Source organism: Doryrhamphus excisus, chromosome 15 (genome assembly GCF_030265055.1).
Source record: "Doryrhamphus excisus isolate RoL2022-K1 chromosome 15, RoL_Dexc_1.0, whole genome shotgun sequence".
Taxonomy (NCBI): Eukaryota; Metazoa; Chordata; class Actinopteri; order Syngnathiformes; family Syngnathidae; genus Doryrhamphus; species Doryrhamphus excisus.
Genome location: NC_080480.1, coordinates 17,257,504 through 17,279,893, shown reverse-complemented (window position 1 = coordinate 17,279,893; position 22,390 = coordinate 17,257,504). Strand labels below are relative to the sequence as shown.

The following is a 22,390-nucleotide window of genomic DNA, read 5'->3' as shown; positions in this document are numbered from 1 at the left end:
TATTCACCCGTAGAAATATAATGGAGCCCCGAAATGAGGTGTGAGGGAACATTTACGAGCACAGCATTTGGAAATGTCCGCCCGTAACTGGCTTTTTGTTTGGGAGCTACTTTTAATGAGCGGCGGGTGGATCATTACGGATAAATGAGCAGGAGGTTAATAGGAGGTCCAGTACAACAACCAGCGTGGGTGGCTGCCTCCTTAAAGGATCCCTAATGATCTCACCGGCTTCATTTATCACCAAAACAGTGACACAAAGGTCACAAAGCCGCTCTGATGACGGACTTTAGGCTGGTGACACCGCCCTGCGACCTGCAGGACCCAAGCTGGAGCACACCTTTGGGAAAAGACGCCCTGCTGTCATCAATTAAAAATGAAGCCCGCTTGCTTGTGTGGCTTTCCTCCACAGGGGGGCAGCAGAGTGTTTTTCTCTGGCTGTGGAACCAAAGCAGCAGCTCTCAGGACCAGATCAGAGGCTTTTAGCTACATCGGGGCCACCAAGAGCGAGCCAGAGACAGGTGGACCGGCACCATGTACCCGCCCCTCCTGCTGGCGTGGAGACCAGCATCAGGACGTCCTGCCTGGTCTTGCTGGGCTTGAGTGTTTCCGCAGCTTCATCGTGATAATTCATCATTCATTCTACTTTCCCAACACGCCACGAAGGAAAGGCAGATGGACGGTCAATTCAAGAAACTTGATTTTAAAATCCAAAAGTAGGGAACACAGGACAGACTTCTACTCTACATTGGATCCAATTGCCGTATTTTCACATTAAGGCCTGTCTCAATTTTGCCAGAAAACATCTTCAAGATCTCCAAAACCTTTGGGAAACGACCTTTTGACTTTTTGTGTGTCCCATTCCATCTGGCGTAAAATCTGCATTTCAGCTAACGGACTTTGGAGTGGCCTCGTCAAAGTCCTGACCTGAATCCTACTGCTGTTGCCTGACCTTGAAAAGGCGCCTCATGTTGGAAAACCCTCTTTGATGGTGATGGGCAGAAGATGGCAGATGTTACGTAATCAACTTGTATACAGACAAAGTTTGGGAAACTTGACACTTGGCATTCGGGATTTTACTTTAAACTTTGATATGCTAGAAGTTGTTCGTGTTGCAGAGCATAAACCGGTCTTGTCTCTACGTTGGCTAATTCCTCCAACCACCAGGGGGCTCTCTACAAGTCATTTTGAAGACTAAACACCGGCAACATCAAAAAGGTTCCGCTGATGGCTTGCTGAGTTCTTTTGTGTTATTTTCCCTGCTTTTTCTAGACGCCCGGTGAAGCCTGGTGTGGTTATTCCACTCACACAAAAAAGACTTTATTTACTCCAAGCGGCCTCACTCTGGCAGATAGCGTATGTGATTGCTTCTGCTCGCAGCCTAATTCTGCAGCCTCTCTGGTGGAGCGGGCTAATTTACTTGAAAATTGATACAAGGATGGGGATAAAATTCTAAGCAAGACAATGCGGCCGCTCTGATTAGGCCGCATGTTGCCAATTAGGCCTGCTGGCCCTCGTCTGAAGTGGAGCGGCGAGCACATTAAGCCTGCTGGGGGGGGGGGTTGCTTTTCGTCCTCCCCGTGACATAATTATGACCACATTGCCGCCTTCGCTCACATTCATATCGCGGCTAATGCCGCTTCTGTTTGTGCCCTTTAACTCTGTGAATAACATTACAAGGTTTAACCCCCCCCAACTCTGCAATGAAAAGCTCTAATGAAGCCCCCCCACACACACACACCCCCCACTCCTCTCCCTCCATCGTAACATGTAAATGAATTCTCAACTTCAAGTCGCCTAACTTTCTCCATTTGCGCGCGCCCACGTCTCTCGCGCGAGTGACACAAACAATTACGTTCACGTGGAACAACAACAATTTTATCATCCGAAAACACTGCCGGTCACGTAACGAGACGAGCGACCCATCAGAAGAGAAATAATATTCCGTCTGAATTTGTTTTCCGTCTGCATATTAGTGGCGGGGCAGCGTTTTGTTTGCGGCGGCCGCCTGCTGGGCTTCATCTCGCCTCTCTGCGGACACCGGCGTCCATCCATTGGCTGTCATTAGGCCTAATAGACGTGCACTTGGGCCGTGTTTGTTGACGTGCGCTGTTATGAGGTGCATTAGGCCGCAATAAGGCTCGCTTTGCCGCCGTGACGTCTCAAAGCGCACCAGGAAGAGCTGTTTTGTATGCAATCTATATTTAAATGTCTCTGATTACATCGCCCGCCTTTGCAATTTGCCGCAATAAGGCTTCATAAAGCAGACTAATAGCTGCAGAAGAAAAATGATGCTTTATGTAGAAGAAAATGTGCCGGGTGTTACAATGCAGAGTGCTAGATGGCAAATATCGGATGGAAATTAATGACTCGACACCCCTCTGATTGTTTTCCTCACTTCCTCGATTAATCATAAGCTTTGCAGAACCTGGGAGGATGTCGCCAGTATTAATAGATGACATGCGACCATAAATGAGGTGGAAATATGTCTTTAAGGTGCCATAACACACACCGTCACAAGTGCATCGCGAGCCCTCGTGTGATGAGATGACTCCTCGTCGAGTTATTTTCACTGCAAGTCAAATATCTCCATAGAAATGTTCCATACACAAACAGAAAAAGTACAAAATGTTGAGCACATTGTGTTCAGCACTCAGCTTGACTTTAATATAGTCGCGCTGACTGATATTGCATTGGTTCTTGTAATAAAGCGTTCTTTTATTATTATATGTATGTGTGTGAAGTCAGAATATTACAAGAGAGAGATTTGAAATATTGCCAGAATAAAGTCATGTTGAGTTTTGGAAAGAAAAAGTATATGGTATTGTATATTGTATGGTATTTTTTCCTGATCTTCACAACCAAAAAATGCTGTAAACAACACACATGTGTTCATTCCACCACAGGAGATATGTTACATACTAGATCGGTATTGGTATCGGCTGATACCGGTATCACAAATTGAGAGTTGGACAATATTGGCATATCAGTTTTTGGCAAAAAATCCAATATTAAAAATCTAATAACAACATTTAGGAATTGAGAGAATTTCATTTTTTTTGGTGTGAAAAATCGTAATGTTGTGACATCAGTGTCGCAATATTGTGACAAAAAAATGTCGGGGAGAGGAAGGGTGTACTTTCAATGTGAGTGCAGACCTGCCAACATGTACACATTTTGTGTAAGCTTCACAACTTTCCTTTTTGTTGCATTTTCTTACTTTTTTAATTCAGTCTGTACAGTACTAATATTGTAAATAAATACATATAATAGCACTTCAGTTTGACAAGGCATGAAAACATTTCTGTGTCTAGGCGGGGCATGACAGAAGATAATTGAGAACCACTGGTGTAATCCAATCCACCTGTGTGTTTCATGTACCGTGTTCTGTGATCCTTTTTTCTTTTCTTCGTCACACTTTAACCTTCCCGATCATCTGGATCAGTGACATCTCGCCCATCTCAAAGAGTCGCGGAGGTGGGGCGGAAGGGGGCGGGGGGGGACGGCCATGATAGCTTTGTGGCGGCCAAGCCGGTCCCTTTGAACGCCTACAAAGACGCATTCCCTGACAGGATCAATAATCCAATATGTTCCGTCACAGGTAACGGATGATGCCAGTCGACTGGAGGTGGCGCCTCCGTCAGGATGGCCAAAAAGCATCAGTCGGGACTGCCAATAAGCCGCGGCGCAGACAAATGAAGGCAATAAAGCGGCAATGGGATTAGATGGAAGAAAAGAAGATTTTGGGGACATTTGTCTGCTCCCATCAAGGTAATGTACAGCAACGGCCATTTACTATCATAAGACTAAAACTGACATTATACTAGTGTACTTTTTATGACCTTCCAGTCAAAGAACAAAAATATCATAAATATATATTGTAAATCTATTATTATTAATAGCGGAAAATATCATAGAAATCATCAGTTTGCATGGTCAAGTGTAAAAAAAGACTATCTACTGGCAAACGCTGACGTTAAAGCAGGGGTCTCAAACTCAATTTACCTGGGCAAGGCTGGGCCGCATCAGGTTTCCCCCCCCCAAAAATAACGCATTTATTAAAAACAGAAAAATATACAAACTTTTTCAGTGCTTTGGTTCCGATTTTCTACAATAAAAGCGCTGATAAAACATTCCACTGTTCTCAAATATCTTAATTTTTAGTTTTCTGCACAAAATAAGATGAAAAATAAATAAACAAATCAAGAATAAAGAAACTCAATCAATCAGTAATAAATAAATATAATAATAATAAAACGGCAAATAATAAAAACTTAAGAAACCACATATAGTTGGTGGGTAGACAAATTATTTTTTTCAAATTAAAATGAACAAAGCATTATTAGAGCCCTGTAGACATGACAAAACACGACTATAGTCACATTTATACTCTTTTTATTTATTTACAACATATTGCGCAACTGCAGGATCTTGAGACACATGCTAACTCGCAAACGAGAGAGCTAGCGACCTAAACGGTAGCCTTCAAGTTATTTCCTTTAAACTTAAATCGCCAAAAACTTACCACTTCCACACGGATAGGGAGGATAACTATTAACAGTTATTTAACCTTTAACATGAACATTAATCAAACGTAATAATTTTTTCTGGGTACATGATACCATACAGCATCAGTATCAAACTTTAACATTAAACTTTCATATCAAGGCGGGGGCCTCAAACTAGTGTCCTGCGGGCCACATTTGGCCCGCGGGCCGCGTGCTTGAGACCCCTGCGTTAAAGAGAGTTAATGCTCTTTTGTCGTGCGCATGGAACAAAATAATCAACCGTAGAGTCCACGTTGCACGCAGGCCCAGAAATTGCCCGGCACAGCGAGAGCTCGTCTCCTCCAGTGATCGATTGAATTGAACGTACACGCGGAGCTGATCAATGCATTTTATTCCACGTGTGTCAATAGCCACATTTAGCAGGTGCTCCTTTTTAACCGTGCGGTCAAACATTCGCCACAATCCGAAACAGATAAACACGGGCGAGCAGAGGGACGCCATGCGATGCATATATGCATGGACTGGGAATATGTTGCGTCACGCGCGTGCCTTCCATCCACGCTGTCGCTGATTGATATAATTAGACACGGGGATTATGAGCTGCTCATAATCAGCAGAGTGAGTGCGGAGATGAGCATTCATTTGTGTGGCGCTCGTTAAATGAAGGAGTGTCATTTATGTGCAGCAAACACATGCGGCGCATAAAGACGCGCTGATGAGCGTCGGCGGCAACAGGTTTAGAAGCCGCATGGCCTTATGTTCCGCTAATAATAATAATAATAAGGACGTTAATCAATAAAGACACTCGGGAGTAGAACGCTTACATCCTTAATGGCGACATTGTGTTCAAGCCGGGTCAGCAAAGGTTGACACGGTTCAGTTTGTACGCGTGTAAACACACCATAAGAACGCAACAGGTTTTCATGTGAAACAGTTAGCTTATCCGGCTCATTTCAGGGCTTTTACGCTGATATATAAATATGACATTCATCTCAAGTTGTGTTCAGGGGCAAGAATTGATACCACATCAGATCGGTTTTACTGTTTTTTTTTTTAGTCCTGATTTCACTTTGATTCTTTTTGCTTTCACATCAAGTGTTGTCACCTCTGATCCATTTTAGCAGTTATATATTTTTCACATGCTGTATGTGAACACTCTAACAGAACCATTGTGAGATCACATCCGAAAGCGGTCTCACTTCAGTTCACTTAATTGTGCAGTGTGAACAAAAACTTCCGGATCAAAGTCATCTTTTTTTCCCACTCCACTTCTGATCCATTTTAGCTGTGTGAATCAACTCAAGAATCGCTCAGAATTTTTGTTTGCAGATGTGAACACTCATCACATGCTAAAGTGTTCTCACTTCAGTTCACTTGATTGTGCAATGTGAACAAAACCTCCGACTTTATTTCACCTGTTTTCTACTCCACTTCAGAGCTGTTTTCATTGTCTTCAGTCCACTTTAAGATTTTACAGAATTTATAGTTAACGTATGAGAACACTTCAAATGAAGCATAATGAGATCACATGCCAAAGTGATCTGACTTTGATTCACATAACTTGTACAAATCTAGATTTGATTTAGTTTCTTGCTGTTTTTGATTGTGGACTCATTCCACGGAAAGCGGACCAGAGAGAGGAATGGGCTAATAACGTGAAGAACGGAATCCCTTCATTGTGATGAGTCACATGATTAAAGACCTTGTACAATGTAAACCAAAACCTGCTCCGGATTCAATATGACTCGACTTTGCCTTTCTGGTGGTCCTGACTGAATCTGAATTGGATCCTTGCATCTGTGCTCTGTTGAGTGACTTTTGAGTGCACTTTCGGACTGACTCAGGTTGAGCCTGCGGGGGAGGGTGTCAGACTTGGGATCAGACTTGGGATCAGACTTTGGCGGCCAAGTGCAGGCGGAGGGAGGACGCTGCCGTCACTTGGCTGCGCTCGACTCCCCCGTTCATCACTTCTTAAACGCTTCCTTCCATCTCAATATTCAATTCTGCTTTCCATCTGTTTGTTTATCTCGCTTTCCTCTTTTCCCCTCCTGCGGGCAAACAGGGGGAGCGCTGCCAGGAGCCAGCCATGTTGGCCCGCTCCGCATTTGCATATGCAAATGAGAGGCAATGTGGCTGCTAGATCCGCAATTAAGGCAACAGCTGAAGCTCGCAAACAACGTCGGCCTCCATTACTTTACCAATAAGAGACACTCTCGTCTGTTGATTTACATCACCGACGTGCTTCCTGACGCGGGATACAACATGCTGCACCGGACTCGACGTCTTTGATGCGCCCACCATCACAGACTCCAACGCAGCGTGACTTACATTTTATGCGTTAAAGGTCCTCGACAACGCGTGCTGATCAAAGCACTGGGAGTCTATTTACATATCCCACAAAGACGCCCGCCTCCTCTAACAAGCCGCCGGGGTCAGGAGCCACGACCGACATTGCCATTCCGGACCATCAAAAAGTTAACGACACGCCAGCCAGTTCGGAGCCGCCAGCGCCCAAACATCCAGAAATCCAAAGCAACATTAGCATTCCCTCTGAGTCACCTGTCAAGCTCAAGTCCAGGAGTCATTTGGAATTCTGTCCGAGGTTAGCGTCCAAGTGTCTTCATCGGGACTTGGCTCTGGGACCAGATGGTCCAAGGTTTGGAAACGAGTTGGACTCAATGCTGGAGGGGCTTCCCGAGTGTGCTACCAGTTGCCCTTGAGCAAGGCACTAAACCCAAAACACCTTGACGTGAACGTTTATAAATGTACAGCGTACATGTACGTACATTATGGTTACGGATTGGACTTTCTTTCATGTCATGATGGAAAAACGTCATTCCTCGGAATCGCCTCCTTGGCTAAATCCGCCACTTTGGATAAAAAGAACTTAAAACTAGTCAGCTACAGACACGGCGGGTGTAAGTTTGTTTTTCTTCAGCAACGAGGCTAACCTAGCATGATGTTGCTGTTAAAATGTGAGTGTAATGATGGCGCTTTAGCATCACATGGCTATGCTAACGTGTGTGTAGCTGTGATTCAGAATCGGTGGCGATTTTTTTTATTTGTATGAACCACTGCTATTGCAAATACGTAGTAGCCACTTTTTCTTATCCGTGCTTCTCACAGCAGTATCTGTGGATTGTTATGGTATGCTGTGATGTTTATGTCTTTTCTACCCGGCAACAGCAGAGACACCGAGTTTTTTAAATGCGGAATCCTGCTTCGGCCACCCGCAGTTGAGCCAGTCATGTGATTTAATGGTAAAATAATGACCCAAAGTGGTTCATATGAAGTACTCTTGAATCTCCAAAAGGAACTTCTCCTTTCTTTGTCGCCGCGGACAAAAGAGACGGCGGTTGAAGTGGATGATGACTCATGATGAGGAATTAGCCGGCTAAGATGTGAAGTGTGAAGTGGAGCTGCTCTAATGGCGTGAACGGACCCGTTAAAGCCTCAACGAGCACAAAAATGGAACGGGATCGACTTTCCGCCGTGGTACGCCGGCCACCCTCCCGTTATGAGACTTAATTAAAAAGTCGATGGCGACTTTAATAGCCACGGCAGAGCTTGTTTTTCTGTGTTTTTTAAAAGGCGAGCTTCCCTAATGAGCACAGGCAGCCTCATTCGGCGGCGGCGGAGGAGGAGGAGGAGGAGGCAGAAAAATGTTTGGACCTGTGGCGTGAGGTCGTTACGTCCCGCCGGTGTCAGGAGGACGGATAACTGCGCTTTGTGCGGGCGGCCGGCGTTTTATTGAAAGATGTTTACGGCGGCCCGGCGGAGATGAAGTGCTTCCATGGAATGACAAACAAGAGCGTCTGTTTGCTCCAGGCTCGGCGGCCATGTTGCCGCGTGTCCTTGCCTCTCCTTCACGCGGTAATATTTCACTGTCTGTTTGAAAGCCAGCCCAGCACGTCCTCGGCCTTGAAAGACAGCCAGCGTCGCTCTCTGGCTGTCTGTCTCGCATTAGCTGGAGACGTGGACCGCTTTGCGAGATACGTCTTTGTTTTGTCTCCTAACGGTGTGGTAGGACACCGTAAGTCCAGGTTTAGTGTCGGTACCTAAACGAACACCTGAGTCACTCACTTGAAAGACACATAAAATGATGAAAACAGCAAAAATAAACCAGATGAAAATACTGTAATATGCATGCCAGGCCACTAGTTGGCGACATCATCAAACTCTCGTTTATGTTTCAAACCGTCAAAAACAGCTGAATTCCTGATAAAAGGTGTTGCTTTGCTCATATGAATATAAATCATTAAGTATTGTGAAATACATTTTTATATTTACATTCCATTTTACGTTAAAAAGCTCCCAACTGCTCAAAATGGCGTCTATGTGGCCTATTACAATGAGTGCCTATGCATCTTGTTGTGCACCATTGTGTATCGCTGTGTATGTTTTGCACATTTCTAGCGTAATTAGACGGCGCTGAGAGCCCTTGAGCTTCGACACCAGCCTTTACTATGCAAATGTTTCCGCTGGAGTCACGCTGGAGGGGGATTAGCTTTGCCAGCGCGTCAAAAGTGAGCTCAACCTCTGACAGCAGGCCAAACTGGAGAATCCACTTCACTTTCCTTAATTAAGATATTAATAATTTGCCGGCGCCGGGCAAACAAACTGCGCTCCTGGCAAGCATATGCTACTTTGCACGTAACAAATTGCCTGCTTCACAGGAACACATCTGCAGCCGTGCAACTTCTTCCAACATAATTAACCTCGGCACGCACTGATCCCAAATAGGATGCGAATGACACAACGGCAAAGTGACTGACTTGACGCAGAAGTAGAAGACGCAGAAGACGGAGAGAAGGAGGCTCTGGCTGTGAAGCACACAGGGGAGCTCTTGTCTTTTTCATAAAACCTCTCAGCTCCCGTAAGGTTTCTTTTCTTTTTTTTTATGGCACTAATGTCGAAGATATTTGCCACCTTGATAGTTCAATGGATACTGCTGACGTTGGCAGCGCGGAGATTCTTTCTCTCTGCGAACAAATGATCCTCGTTTATGGTTCTGTCTTCCAAAGGATGCCTCTAATTGGAGGGAGGACGCTTGGCTTCTGTCTCCTCTGCCCAGGTGAGGAGTCATTAAAGGTCACATCGGATGCAGCCTGGTAGATGCTGCTTGACCTGCACGTGCACAATCCTGCTTTTATACTAGTACCTTTAATTAGTGTATTCCTTTAAAGGTCCCCTGTGATGCAAAATGTCAGTAATATGTACGTATGTTCCCTGTGAGCACCAAACATGACAACAATCTACCATCTCTCTCACTTTATTGCTCTGCTTTTTCAGAGAAGAGGCGCCCAAAAACCGCCATTCACAGGCTTTGCTACACATCTTAAAATGCAGCCCGGAACGCTGTCAACTCTCTCGCGACTGATTTGTTTCTGGAAGTTGAAGTTTCAGGTTTTTCATGATTCATGAGGAAAAGCGGGCTTCTCTACACATCTTAAAATGGAATCTGTTAGTTACAGACGTGGGAGCCGCAACGATGATCATTTAGTTTTTCTTCAGCGACGACACATTTGTTCCATTTTTTCGTATTTTTTTTTGCTTCACTAATATTTTTGTGTCGTGCTTTCTACGGCGGGCCTTGAACGCATCGTAGTGGTGTGCTGACTCTGATTCCATAAGTTCATGCGTCACCTTACATTGTCATCCATTAGTGACGACTACCTGTATATTTTATACTTTAAATGTGTTTAGTAATAGCGGAAGGCTAAAACATGGATTACTTCACGGGTGAACAATGGCAATTGAAGAGAGAAGCGGACACTTCCTGGCACCTCAGTCACGACTTCAAACTGTTAATGCAGTCTACCGATATGTTGTTATTTAGCTAAGCTAATCCATTGGTGCTTTTCACGCCCTGATAATACAACGGCATGTTTTTATATATGATCTTTGTGCGGGTCCATTACATCCAGGCATCCAAGAGGAGGTGTGAAAGTTCTCACACAGGTCACACCTCCATCTGCCTTGACAGCTCGATCTTATTGTAGTCTTCTTCTTCTCGCTTCTGCTGGGCGGTCTGATCTGGCCTGCAGCGTGCGGCTGGCGGGTCCCAGCGGAGTTGTCGGCCTAAGCAGGCGGGTCTGAAGCGATTATGTGAGTGCAGTCGGAGAGATTCCTTCAGGGCCTGTGGGAGGCCTGAACACGCTATTTGTTGACAGTCACAATGAGCCCCAGGTAGGAGGAGATGATCCAAACACACGATTAAAGGTGCCAGCACTTTAGAGATTGTTGGTATTTGGGCTTTTTACGTCAACGCTTGGAGGAATGAAAGCAAAGGAACACTGTGGAGGAGGTATTTATCCAGACTGGACAAGGATGACCTGGGACGGGGTTGCCATGGGCACCCAAGCCTCTTCCGAGGGGGACCAGGACTATAATTGTCAATGGAAACGAGGGGGGAGATAAATATAAATCTACAACGGTGAATCGGAAATGGGCGGCCGGACTGGGAGAACCAGGCTGAGAAGGGTGACCGTGGGGGGGGCCTCCCAGCATTTCTTCCACTCAGCCATGCACCGTAGATATTCCACCACCTTGTCTGGCGCCAACTCGCCAAACTGTTTGCTTCCTTGGTGGTGCGTCAACTCCAAAGTCCTTCACACACACTCAAGGATCTCAGTCACGAAAGGAAAAAGACGTTGTGGTTTATCGCCGCCTGGCAGACAAATCCACTCGAAACGGCCGCTGATGTTCATTCACGGGTATTTACTCAGGGACTCCTCGTTGACGATAACTATTTTTTTTAATCCACTTTCTGTGTGTGAACGCCAAACTACAATGACCCCTAGTGGTCAGTTCCGCTACCGGCACCTTCTAAAACGCTGGATGCAATGCATAGCGGTGGTATGCATCAGCTTTTGTGGTCATCAAGCTGCGGCGACAAACATTATTTGTTGTCTTCTTGGAGTCCTCGTGAGTCCCTGAAAGTCAAGTCTTTGTCGGGCACCCGAGAGAACGTGAAAGTCGAGTCTTTGCCAACCTTTTTTGAGTTGGTGAAACTCGTCCAGGACTGGTTGAGCAAGTGAATGATTAGTTTTGTCCAGTTGTAATGGAGCTCCAGGTTGGAAGGGGCTTAGTGGGGGGGTTGATTTTGAGTAAAAGTTCCACAATTCATGACTCGTACATCTCTAATACTTTTTATGCCGTTCATGCTTGTACTTTTGTCGACTCCGTTATACATATGCAAAGAAGTGGCGCCTCGATACCCCCGCCCCCCCCCTCGCTACCTCCGGTTGCACAGCCACCCGCCCCCACAATGGTGCACTGTAGTAATTGAGTGAGAGCCTGATGTGCTGGTGTAATGTACACTTTATAAGCAGTCTAATTGAAGTGCAAATTCAATAGTCCCTCATCAGCCTTCCACTGGCTGCAGCCCCCCCCCCCCCTCCCCCCCAGCTAATTAAAAACATCACCACACCGAGCGCCACGACACTACAGGTGACGCTGGAGTCGAGCGACTTCGTAAACAATACAGAGCTCCTACCGTACGTTGGTCGGACGCAAACATACAATAGATATGTCTCAGTTGGCGTTCTATATGCTTGGGGAAGTGAATGCATTCATTCATTGGATTGCCTACATTACTGCATGTATGTGTGTGTGTATGTGGTGGGGGGGGGCGGGGGCGGGCTTGCAGCTTTAATTAAACTTTCTGTTTTCTCTCAGCGTGTCCCCACAGGGCCGACCACACGCTTATTTATTTATAATTGCATTAAAACTCCAGAGCCCAGCCTCCGCCCGTCACGGTGCCAAACCGGCCGCCCGTGCTGAGATTGTCGTCGCCGCCGCCGCCGCAAACATCCCACGGCCCGGTCCAAATTCCACGCTGGGAATGTCGCAATGTAACGGGAAAGCGTGGCACGCACAACAAAGATGCGATGAGAATCCACCCAGCAAGAGATGAAAACAATCCAGGTGTCACAACAAGCTTCCTTCTTTTTTCAGCTGCCAGGTTCCTCCTCTGCCTTTTTCCTCCTCGCTGGCGTTTGCCTTAAATGAAACGTCCCACCGGACCAACTTTGGACCAGCATCACAGCAAATCCGCACTTCATCCCCGGTGCTTTTGTTCAAGTCGGATGATCTGAATCTTCAAAGGAGGGTGAAAATCACATTTCTTCTTCTTCCTCCCAACATTGTGGAAGTGCCAAGACGGCCGACATGGACGCCGCCTGTGGTGACTTTGTGCGCGCGACTGCCTACTCACATCTGCTGCACAAACAAACCCGCATCCTTCTCGCGGCCCAATTAGCTGCTGGCACGGCATCCAAAATCATACCTCTTCTTGTCGAAATAGTGCTCTTGATGATGGGGGGGGGGGGCTTTCATTCAAGGGCCACGGCTCTAAAAATACACTTTTTCATCTTCGCTCACTGAGCTGCGATGACAATCTGAGCCACTAGGAGGTGCTCAGGCTTGCGTTTGTGCTCAAAAGTTGGGTGTTAGCGCTCGTGGTCCGTGTTCTTCACATTTTGGGACAGTAATCCCTCATCTTTACACTCCTATTACTCCACACATCATGACAGAACGTAAGACATAACGTAGACTTACACACGTTAGCTTTGGAAAAGTAGCCTGTCTGTCATCAGAAGTTCATTCATTCATTTTCTACCGCTTTTTTTCCTGGGGTGCTGGAGCCTATCCCAGCTGTCTTCAGGCGAGAGGCGGGGTACACCCTGGACTGGTGGCCAGCCAATCACAGGGCACATATAATCAAACAACCATTCACACTCACATTCATACCTATGGACAATTTGGAGTCGCCAATTAACCTAGCATGTTTTTGGAATGTGGGAGGAAACCGGAGTACCCGGAGAAAACCCACGCATGCACGGGGAGAACATGCAAACTCCACACAGAGATGGCCGAGGGTGGAATTGAACCCTGGTCTCGCGCTAACCACTCAATCGCAGTGCCGCCGTCATCAGAAGTTGAATCTGAAATTCTTTGCTATTTTTTGACGGTGGAAAAATTAGCCGCAATGCTGCCAAGGGAAAAACTACAATTACAAAGCTAGAAAAAGGTGTTTTGTTTTTTTTTTTTTTTTACCATTTTTTGCTTGAAGGGATTCATTGGATTGACTTTATTATTTTTATGGGGAAATTGATTTGGTTAGAGTACATTTTGGTTAGAGTTGGACCCTCTGTAACGGCATCATGACGCTAACCAAGGTTCCGCTGTACTCTGTAAATCTCAAGTTGTGTTCGTAGCTTAGCTTGATGCTAACTTGTAATGAAGATTCCCATTGACAGACATTGTAAAGGTAAAAATAGAGTGAAATTGGTTTCAAAGCAAGCTGTCTATCTTCATGATGATTTTGGATGTGGGGTCATGTGAGAGGAAGAGGTCAATGGAGGAAAGCGATGCTGAAAACAGCAATTAGACTCTTGGCCTTTTCAACCACAGCCGCTTGGCAGCTGCAGAAAGACACAACCTTTTCCTTAGTTTGTAAAGTGTGTGTGTGTGTGTGTGTGTGTGCCACCGGCTTTCTGTCACCTAGATGTTTGTAGGGGAAGCATAAGTCAAATTTAAGCGCTAAAGCTGACGAAGGACAAGCCGCCCGGGCCCATTCATCTTGGTCCTGTAGGTTAAATTATCCAACGGCATGTTTTCTTTTTTTTTTATGCCCAGAGTCCCCGTCTTCATTTACTACAAGACGCGGCCATTTGGTTTATTTACGGGAGGCGCTGGTGGAGCCGCTGGGAATAGGCTGCGAGCCAATGGAGGTGCGCGGCGGAGGCCCGAGCTAATAGAATGTGACAGCCAGCCGAGTCGTACGGGCCACTCAGGCGTCGTAAAGCTGTCGCCAGTCAAACCTTTAAATTTGTCGCAATAACCTGCTGACTTTTCCCTCCACGCGGGCGGCCCTCGCCGCTTTAAAGTGCGGCGGGAGCGCTCGGGTCAGTGTCACCAGTAAAGCGATGCGCGAGGACACCCAACTCTGTACACTACAGGACTAATACATCACACGCCAAGCTAACTCTTTCTACCATGACCCCCCCCCCTCCCCAAACTAGAAGCTATACTATATCCTTCACTATGCACAATCTTTAGCATAGAGAATGATAATATGGAGGAATATTGCCATACTTTGGGATGTCATGGGTATTAATACCTATTAGTAGTCAAAACATTGCATATATTTTGTACCTAAATGAAGCATTTTCAAGCATAAAATATCTAAATGAAGCAAAATATGTGTGATACTACATTGTGATGTCATGTAGTATTCTACACTGGTCACTAGGTGTCAGTAATGTTAGCCCAAACAACAAGGCTTTCAAGTTTGAATGATCTCACAACAGGCAAAATAATCCCTAACGCTCCCCTGGCCCCTGAACACATCACACCAACCGACACTAGTATGAGTCTTTATGTCTTATTTTCTGAAATGATGTCTAATATATTGGTTGAAAATGTAAAGGTGACTATAGGGGTGCTATTTTATATATGGAGGTCTCTAATAATGTTAATTGTATTTAGAAGGCTTATATAGAAAATAAATAAGGCATGCTAAGACACGTAAAATCATCTCAAAATTGGGTCTGGAAGCAATGAACAGTGATAAACAAGGGATGAGTGTACAGTATGTCAATAACAGCAACGTATGAATATGTGATGATCATTTCTACATTAGTACACAGAGCAGACGGTTATTAATTCAAGTTCTTAAATTTGCATTTCACTCACCGACATAAACCAACGGGTTCATCAAACCAAACCGCCTACCTCGCTCCCAAAAAAATAGCACAAGTTACACATGCGGAGCACACAGTATTAAATACTCATAATGGATTAGATTTTAGATCGCGCTTTCTAAGGCACCCGAGGCGCTTCACATTATTTATTCACTCCTCAGCGGTGGGGATCCACAGTACATCTGTAGCCACCGCTGCCCTGGGGGAGACTAACGGAAACCGACTCTCCGACCACCACCAAGCATTCATTCACGTTCGTACACCAGCGGTGGGCAGCACTGGAGGCAAAGTGGGTGAAGCGTCTCGCTCAGGGACACACCAACAGTCGCTGGGTGGAGGGAGCGAGGATCGAGCCGCCATTGCTTACGCACTCATATACATGCAAAACAATACAGTTTTATACTAATTTATAACCCGCAGAGTATGCTGGGAAAGTACGCATGTGGGCTTCCCAGGATGCCAATAGTTTGCATACAAATATCAACTACTTCAAGGCAAAAATCATTCAAGGATGCTAAAAAGTAAAGCAATTTGCCAGCAATCCCCCCTGAAAAACATGTTAACTTTGAATTGTTGTGATTTGGAACGCTGTTGTGGTTTATGCTACTTGCTATGTTGTCATATTAAATCCACTGTAAAGACTCCAAATGACATTCCCGAATAGTGTACCACAAATGACATTCCCTAATAGTGTACCATCAGGCTGCAGATTGTGTCAAAATGTAACGCACCAGCCAAACACGGGCCCGTGCAGACTGTGGACGCTTAAGTAGTGAAGCCGTGAATTAGTTTGCAATGGAGAAGATGAAGTATGGCGCTCGGCATTGCTAATGGCCTTTTCCCCCCACGTAGGCTGAAATGTGTTTTCTTTGTACGACAGCATGTGACTGATGCAGACGGTGTCGGCGGCGCGGAAGAGTTCTGCAGCCTGCTTTCCAATAACACTCGGGCTGGAGTGAAGTCTTTTTAAGACGAGAAGTAATCGAGAAGGTGAGCCATCGCTCAAAAAAAAGCCACGCACCCGCCGAGGCTTTTACGGCCGACGCTCCATATGAATTAATGGCGGCACGCTCGGTGTCAGCTCAAAAGTCATGTCGTATTGTACTGATATTATCTGGCATTTAAGCCGCAGAGGTGCTCACCCATCCTAATGGTTTGATTATGGGATGGAGCTGTGTCATGGCATTTGAGAAGGATGTCATTTATCAGGAAAATGTGAGCGCTTTTGGAATAACGGCCAGAGCAGATGAAAGGGTGAAGCCATGGAGATAGAGGAAATGTAAATAGCAGCTGGCATTCAACTCGCATTCAAATTCACTCACTGCTGATTAGTCAAATGTTTTCCTGCTACCAGAAAATACTAAGACTTTTTATTATGGTATTGCATTATAGAACACAGTGGGAGGGGTATTCAGGAACAGAAAAACTCCACATGGGACCAGGATGTAGACAAGGGAACCCAAGCCAAACGGGAGGTCCAAGGAGACCCCTGGTTGGTGGAAACAAGTTCCTCTTCTCGAGACGACCGCTCACATTGTCAATGAAATGTATAATGGGTTATAGACCAGGACTTTTCCAGGATCCCCAACCTGTAGTCATGTGCCGATCGATACAGAAATATTGATACTTCCGATACCGGCTGGTCATGCTGTGAAATCAATTCTCAAATCAAATCAAATCGATACTATTGATGGTTTAGTCACATCACGTCATTGTCTGAATCATCCTGCTACCTCAATAAATAAATACATACAAAACATGTAATAATTAAATCATTAATGTATTTAAATTAATCATTTTGTAATCAGTGAATTAATTAACTCATTCAGTCACAGTCGCCCCTCTTGGTACCAGCCATTTTTGATGATTTTGGCATACAGAATATTGTGTTCTTGGTCTCTATAGACATGCTTTGTATACCAAAAGAAGGATTAGACTCTTATTTTTCAGCTGAAAAAAAGTTTATTTCGCCTATTTCCATTCTTAGTAATCACCAGACATGAAGTATTGGTATCAGGTTGGCATCGCTGATAATAGCCTGAATTTGACTCAATATCGGATCAGAACGTAGTATCGCTACGATCACTACTAACCAAAAAATGACTCATTTTTCAACCTAGGCTGAACTAGCATGAAAACATTTTGATCACAGTTAGGTTGAATGCACTAAAAATATGAAATTCACAGGCCGTTCCAATCAGAAAGCGTCTTTCCGTCCGCGGGCGGGGGAGAGGGAACCAAGCAGAGGACAATGAAGGTGCGTGGCGAGTAGAAGTGCGGCGCTAAAATCAATAGTTCATATTGTTGTGAAATTGAAGTTTTGTCACAAAGCCTGTGTCCAAGTTAGAACATGAAATGGCTTTGGCGTAAGGCCCGCCAAAGCTGCGCTATTGATTCCTGGAGCGCTCCGAGCTTTGGCTGCAATCTTTGACCTTTTTCCAGCGCCGCACACACTCTGGCGGGGACGATTTCTGGCATCAAAACGCCATTGCCTCGTTCCCCTCCGAGTGTCTCCGCGGTGGAGGAGGACAAAGACGCCTTATAAGGGATGTCCTCGGCTGGCACTTCCTATTCAGGCATTCAATCGGAATGACGACATCGAGACGGCGGCTGTGTGTTTGGACTGTTTACATCACGTGTTTGTTCCTGGGGGCGGGAACTTTGACGGTGTGGGGATGTCCCAAATCCGTTCAAGGTCCTGGGAAATCAGTTTTATCCTGATTTTCCTCGCATTCCCTTTCATTTTGTTTGCATGAATGAAACACGACACGATGTAAACACACTCATACAGCCTAAGTAGCGCTAGCATGCTCTGCTAAGCCAAGCTAACCCTGCTAGTTTTTTTCACCATTGTTTCAGGCTACCATAGTTGGGGACGGATTCCGCCACGATTGAGCCATGATTCCCGATTTAACAGTAGATTCCGTTTTTATTGGCCAATAGTACGAGACAACCTTAACCCAGATGACGAGGATCAAGACGCCATTAGAGGAGGCGGAGTCGTGGAATGGCGTCAACGTAAACACAAGCTTGTTTGCTATTGTGTGCGCCAGGTGTATTCGCACACCCACACCTGTTTGGCAGCCATGGTGGGACACAGCTGCAAGCTAGCTCGTAGCTGCAGGACTTTCACGCTAACAGGGCTTTGGAAGTCCCGGTCGGCGCTTGAATCTTCCGTCCGCCCCGATCGCACCTCGCTTTGACTTTGCCTCCTCGTCCTCCTCATCCGTCCCTCAGCTCTTGTTTTTTTTTTACTCTCCGAGCGACGGGAGCTTCTGTGGCGCAATGTGCCGCGCTTCCCCCCGCCGGAGTGCTAATGAGGGTTATGAATATTCATGAGGAGGAGGCTGACATCACCGTTCTGTGGCGAGCACAAACGCCAGGAGACAGAGGGACTCTCTGCTAATGATGCTTCCTGTTTGGTCGGGCCGAGCTCCTCTCGCCTCCTCTGCTGGCGTTTAGCCTGCAGCTGCTTGGGGGTGTGCGGGGGGGGGGGGGGGGGGGGGGGGCTTTGGAGCTGGACGGGGGGAGTCGGTCAACTTTGTTCACGGTGCCCACAGGCAGACAAAGAAATTGACGTTTTAAGGCAGGGGTGGCTTTTTGTTGTTTTGCAGTCGAGCCAAAACACAACAATAAAAGTCAGAAGTGGTAACCGCCATCAAATAGAAAATAGGACTTTATCGTAGAACACCCCCCCCCCCCTCCACTTTGTATCACTTTGCTGTGACATAGTCCCTATAAATACCGTAATGACCCGTTCATAACCAGAAAGCCCATCATAGTTGAAGACTTATGGTAATTGAAAAATAACAATACAGCATCAATGTTAAAAAAAAAAAAACTTTTGGAAATGTCGGTCAGACTGGATTAAAAAGCTTAATGGACCCTATATGGCCCCTGGGCCGTGGTTTGCCAGCGCCTGTTTTAAGGCCGATGCAAACTTTGACAGATTCTTTCTAAAAACTTGCCTTCTTCCTGCAGGGTTGCACAGCTGCAGGCACAATCCAATACCAGCAAACACACACATATTTCAGCCCACCGCTTCCTCCTGCTGTATCGTACGCTGAGAAGTTGCTTTTGCACCATCTTACCGAGACGCAGTTTGTGTAACTTTTGACCTTGTGTTAAAAAAAGGGACCGACAACAACACGTAAACAATAAGAGAAGATCAGCTCCGACATCCAATTCCTGTTGTATTAAGACTCAAATACATATTTGCATTTACATGAGCCTATTACATTTTCACCTTCACAAATACACAAATAGATTTTTATTATTGGGGGAAACACACCCCCCCCCCCCCCGGACGGAAGGAGGGGATATAAACGCTAGAACAGCTGGTGTCATATTTAGTGTGTACTGGGTTAAACCAACATCCAATTAAAAGCACAAAATGAACGCGGAACCTGCATCCACCAGTACCAGACTGAGGTTGTCACCTCCAAACTTCATTCCTTCAGGGTGGCGGGGGGGCGTTTGAAGGAGTCTTATTTTGATGAGATGATGACAGGTGGGTGAGTGGAGCTCAGCCAATTAGTAGTGATTATGTTAGTGTCAAAGTCTTTAGCGCCACGCCGAGTCCCGCCCCCTTTTCTCGGCGACCTCCGGCAGCTTTGCAGACGGCTCCAAGTTTAACCTCGGCTCAGTCGCATTGACACCTCATCGAGTTCTGTTTTTCCATGTCCATGTATAACACACAGCTCCGCCCCGCCCCGCCCCGCCCCGCCCCTACAAACCTCCTGCTAGCTTGATGCCATTCTCCAAAGGCATCAAAGCCACTGTTTACTCAGTTGCGTGAGTTTATGGCAAGGCATTTACACTTCCTGTCCTTCACTTCAGTCGTACCATGTGGGAACCCGGTACTGCGACAAATACTCCCTTCCCAAAAACGCCCATTCCAAATTCCTGTACTTTTCCACTCCTACTGTCAGAGCATGTAGGAGGAGGAAGCACAGATAATTCTTCCTGAGAAATGATTCTTTTTTTCCTCTCAGAGGTCCACGCTCGGCCTTGATGTGTGCGTGTGTGTGTAAAATAGTGTCGCTGCGACGGAGGGCAGCGAGGCGGCTCGTTAAAAACCCCTTTCGTCTGCAAGGTCATGGCCCTGAATTTTACACCTTTGTGACTCGAAATGCCTCGGCGCACACACACATGTTTTATTGATGTATGTGTGCAACTTTCTTCTAGCTGGGGTGTCCATGGTGCGGACCGAGGGCCAATTGCGGCCTGTTGCACTCTGTAGTAAAAAAATGCAAAAATAAATAAATCTGCAGGAATTTTACTCGAATAAAGTAAACATTTTACAAGAAAAAATAAAAAAAGAAAAATAACATTGTGGCAGGGCGGCACGGCGGTCTAGTGGTTAGCGCGCAGACCTCACAGCTAGGAGACCAGGGTTCAATTCCACCCTCGGCCATCTCTGTGTGGAGTTTACATGTTCTCCCCGTGCATGCGTGGGTTTTCTCCGGGTACTCCGGTTTCCTCCCACATTCCAAAAACATGCTAGGTTAATTAGCGACTCCAAATTGTCCATAGGTATGAATGTGAGTGTGAATGGTTGTTTGTCTATATGTGCCCTGTGATTGGCTGGCCACCAGTCCAGGGTGTACCCCGCCTCTGTACCCCCGAAGACAGCTGGGATAGGCTCCAGCACCCCCGCGACCCTTGTGAGGAAAAGCGGTAGAAAATGAATAAAAATGAATAACATTGTGGCAAATGTTAGTGGCATAAAATAGAAATATTAAACAAAAAGGAAGTCATTAAAAAAATATTATGAGAGTCAAACAACAGCAAATTTGTAAAATGTTTTAATGTGACTGGAATAAAGCCAAAGTATTTGGGGAATAAAGTCCTAATTATTAGATGAAAATTTACACAAATAAAATGTCGAAATTGTTGGAAAATAAACAAAATTAAGTAAAAAAAAGTTGATAAAGGGGCAATTTTATGAGAATAAAGCAATGATACTCCATCCATCCATTTAGGTATTTTAGTTAAAATGAAGGTCTTTTGTGTAATTTCTGCCAGTTATGACCATATTGTGTTGCCTATAGTACATAAATGAATAGCATCCTATAGTATCTGTTAACACTAACAAGAAGCCAGTGGAAGTGTAGCCTAATGTCCTGTGTATCTGTATGTGCTCCGGTGAGGAGAGCTAGTAATCAGCCGCGGCCTTGGCACTCTGCACTCATTGAAGAAGATTGATGGCTCTCTATCTCTCCACAATGGCTGCAGGAGACAAAGATGGAGGCTGAGAGAGGATTTACAATTGGAGGAGGAAGGTGCGGCAGGGGAAGAGAGCGAGCGAAGGAAGAGGAAAAAAAAAAAAAAAAGATGCGAAGGGGTGAATGATGGCTGTAAAAGATGGAGAAATTAGAGAGTAAATGTCAGCGTGTGGAGGAGCTGCCGCCATCCGCCTGTGATTGCTTCCGCGTTCCCCGCTTTGCTTGTTGTACATTACGGGACGTACCGCATGTCTGCTGGGATGTCGGCAAGATTACTGCAAATGTCGCTTTTTTTTTTCCTCCGTCAGCATGCACATAATCAAAGTTGTTCATATTTTTATACACAAACGTAAGCTGAGGTAAAGTGCTAACATTACACAACACCCGGGTTAGAATCCCGGCGTGTTTCATGACATGCTCACCATAAATGACAAGGCCTGGGGCAACTAGCTAAGCTGACGCTAATATGATGTTCCATGTTTGGTATGGTTCTATGGAAGTTTCATCCCAGCACCTTCGCATGGTGGTGCTGAATAAACATCCTAACATTTAATAAGGGACCTTTTAAAAACGAAAAAATGTCTTCTTCAGAACTTTTCCAAGAACAAATTGAGTAGTTTTGTTTTGCTATGTTCTTGTCTTGTCTTCATCCCGCTCTTCTTTTCTGGTGACAAGTGGACACCGAGGCCAGGCCGCTATCGTCTCCACTGGGCCGCGAGAGACGCTGCGGGTCACCTTCAGGGCCAAGACGAGACAGGACGGGATGTGAAGACCAGGTCCCAAACCGCAGACGGGCGTGTTACAAGCTTCAGGCTGCTACCTCATTTCCCCACGTCGACAACTTTCATCCCCTGTGACAAATATTCAGCATCAAGAGGAAGGAAGGAGGAAGATTTCGGAAGTTTCCTGCATGTAAGAGCGTTGTTGATTTGGAACAATACCTAGGAAC

The 22,390-nt window shown here is 45.8% G+C and overlaps 1 long non-coding RNA gene across 13 annotated transcripts in view; it reads left to right on the top strand.

Moving 5' to 3' along the window:
- Positions 1-3,591: 3,591 nt before the first annotated feature.
- Positions 3,592-22,390, top strand: part of LOC131103740 (uncharacterized) — a 204,716-nt gene continuing 185,917 nt past the window's right edge. For 11 of the 13 annotated variants that reach the window (XR_009119657.1, XR_009119662.1, XR_009119664.1 and 8 more), the window contains exons 1-3: positions 3,592-3,768; positions 16,095-16,204; positions 22,117-22,353. This is a non-coding gene — a long non-coding RNA (uncharacterized LOC131103740). The remainder of the gene's footprint in view (positions 3,769-16,094; positions 16,205-22,116; positions 22,354-22,390) is intronic. The other 2 variants (XR_009119660.1, XR_009119665.1) reach the window with 2 other exon arrangements.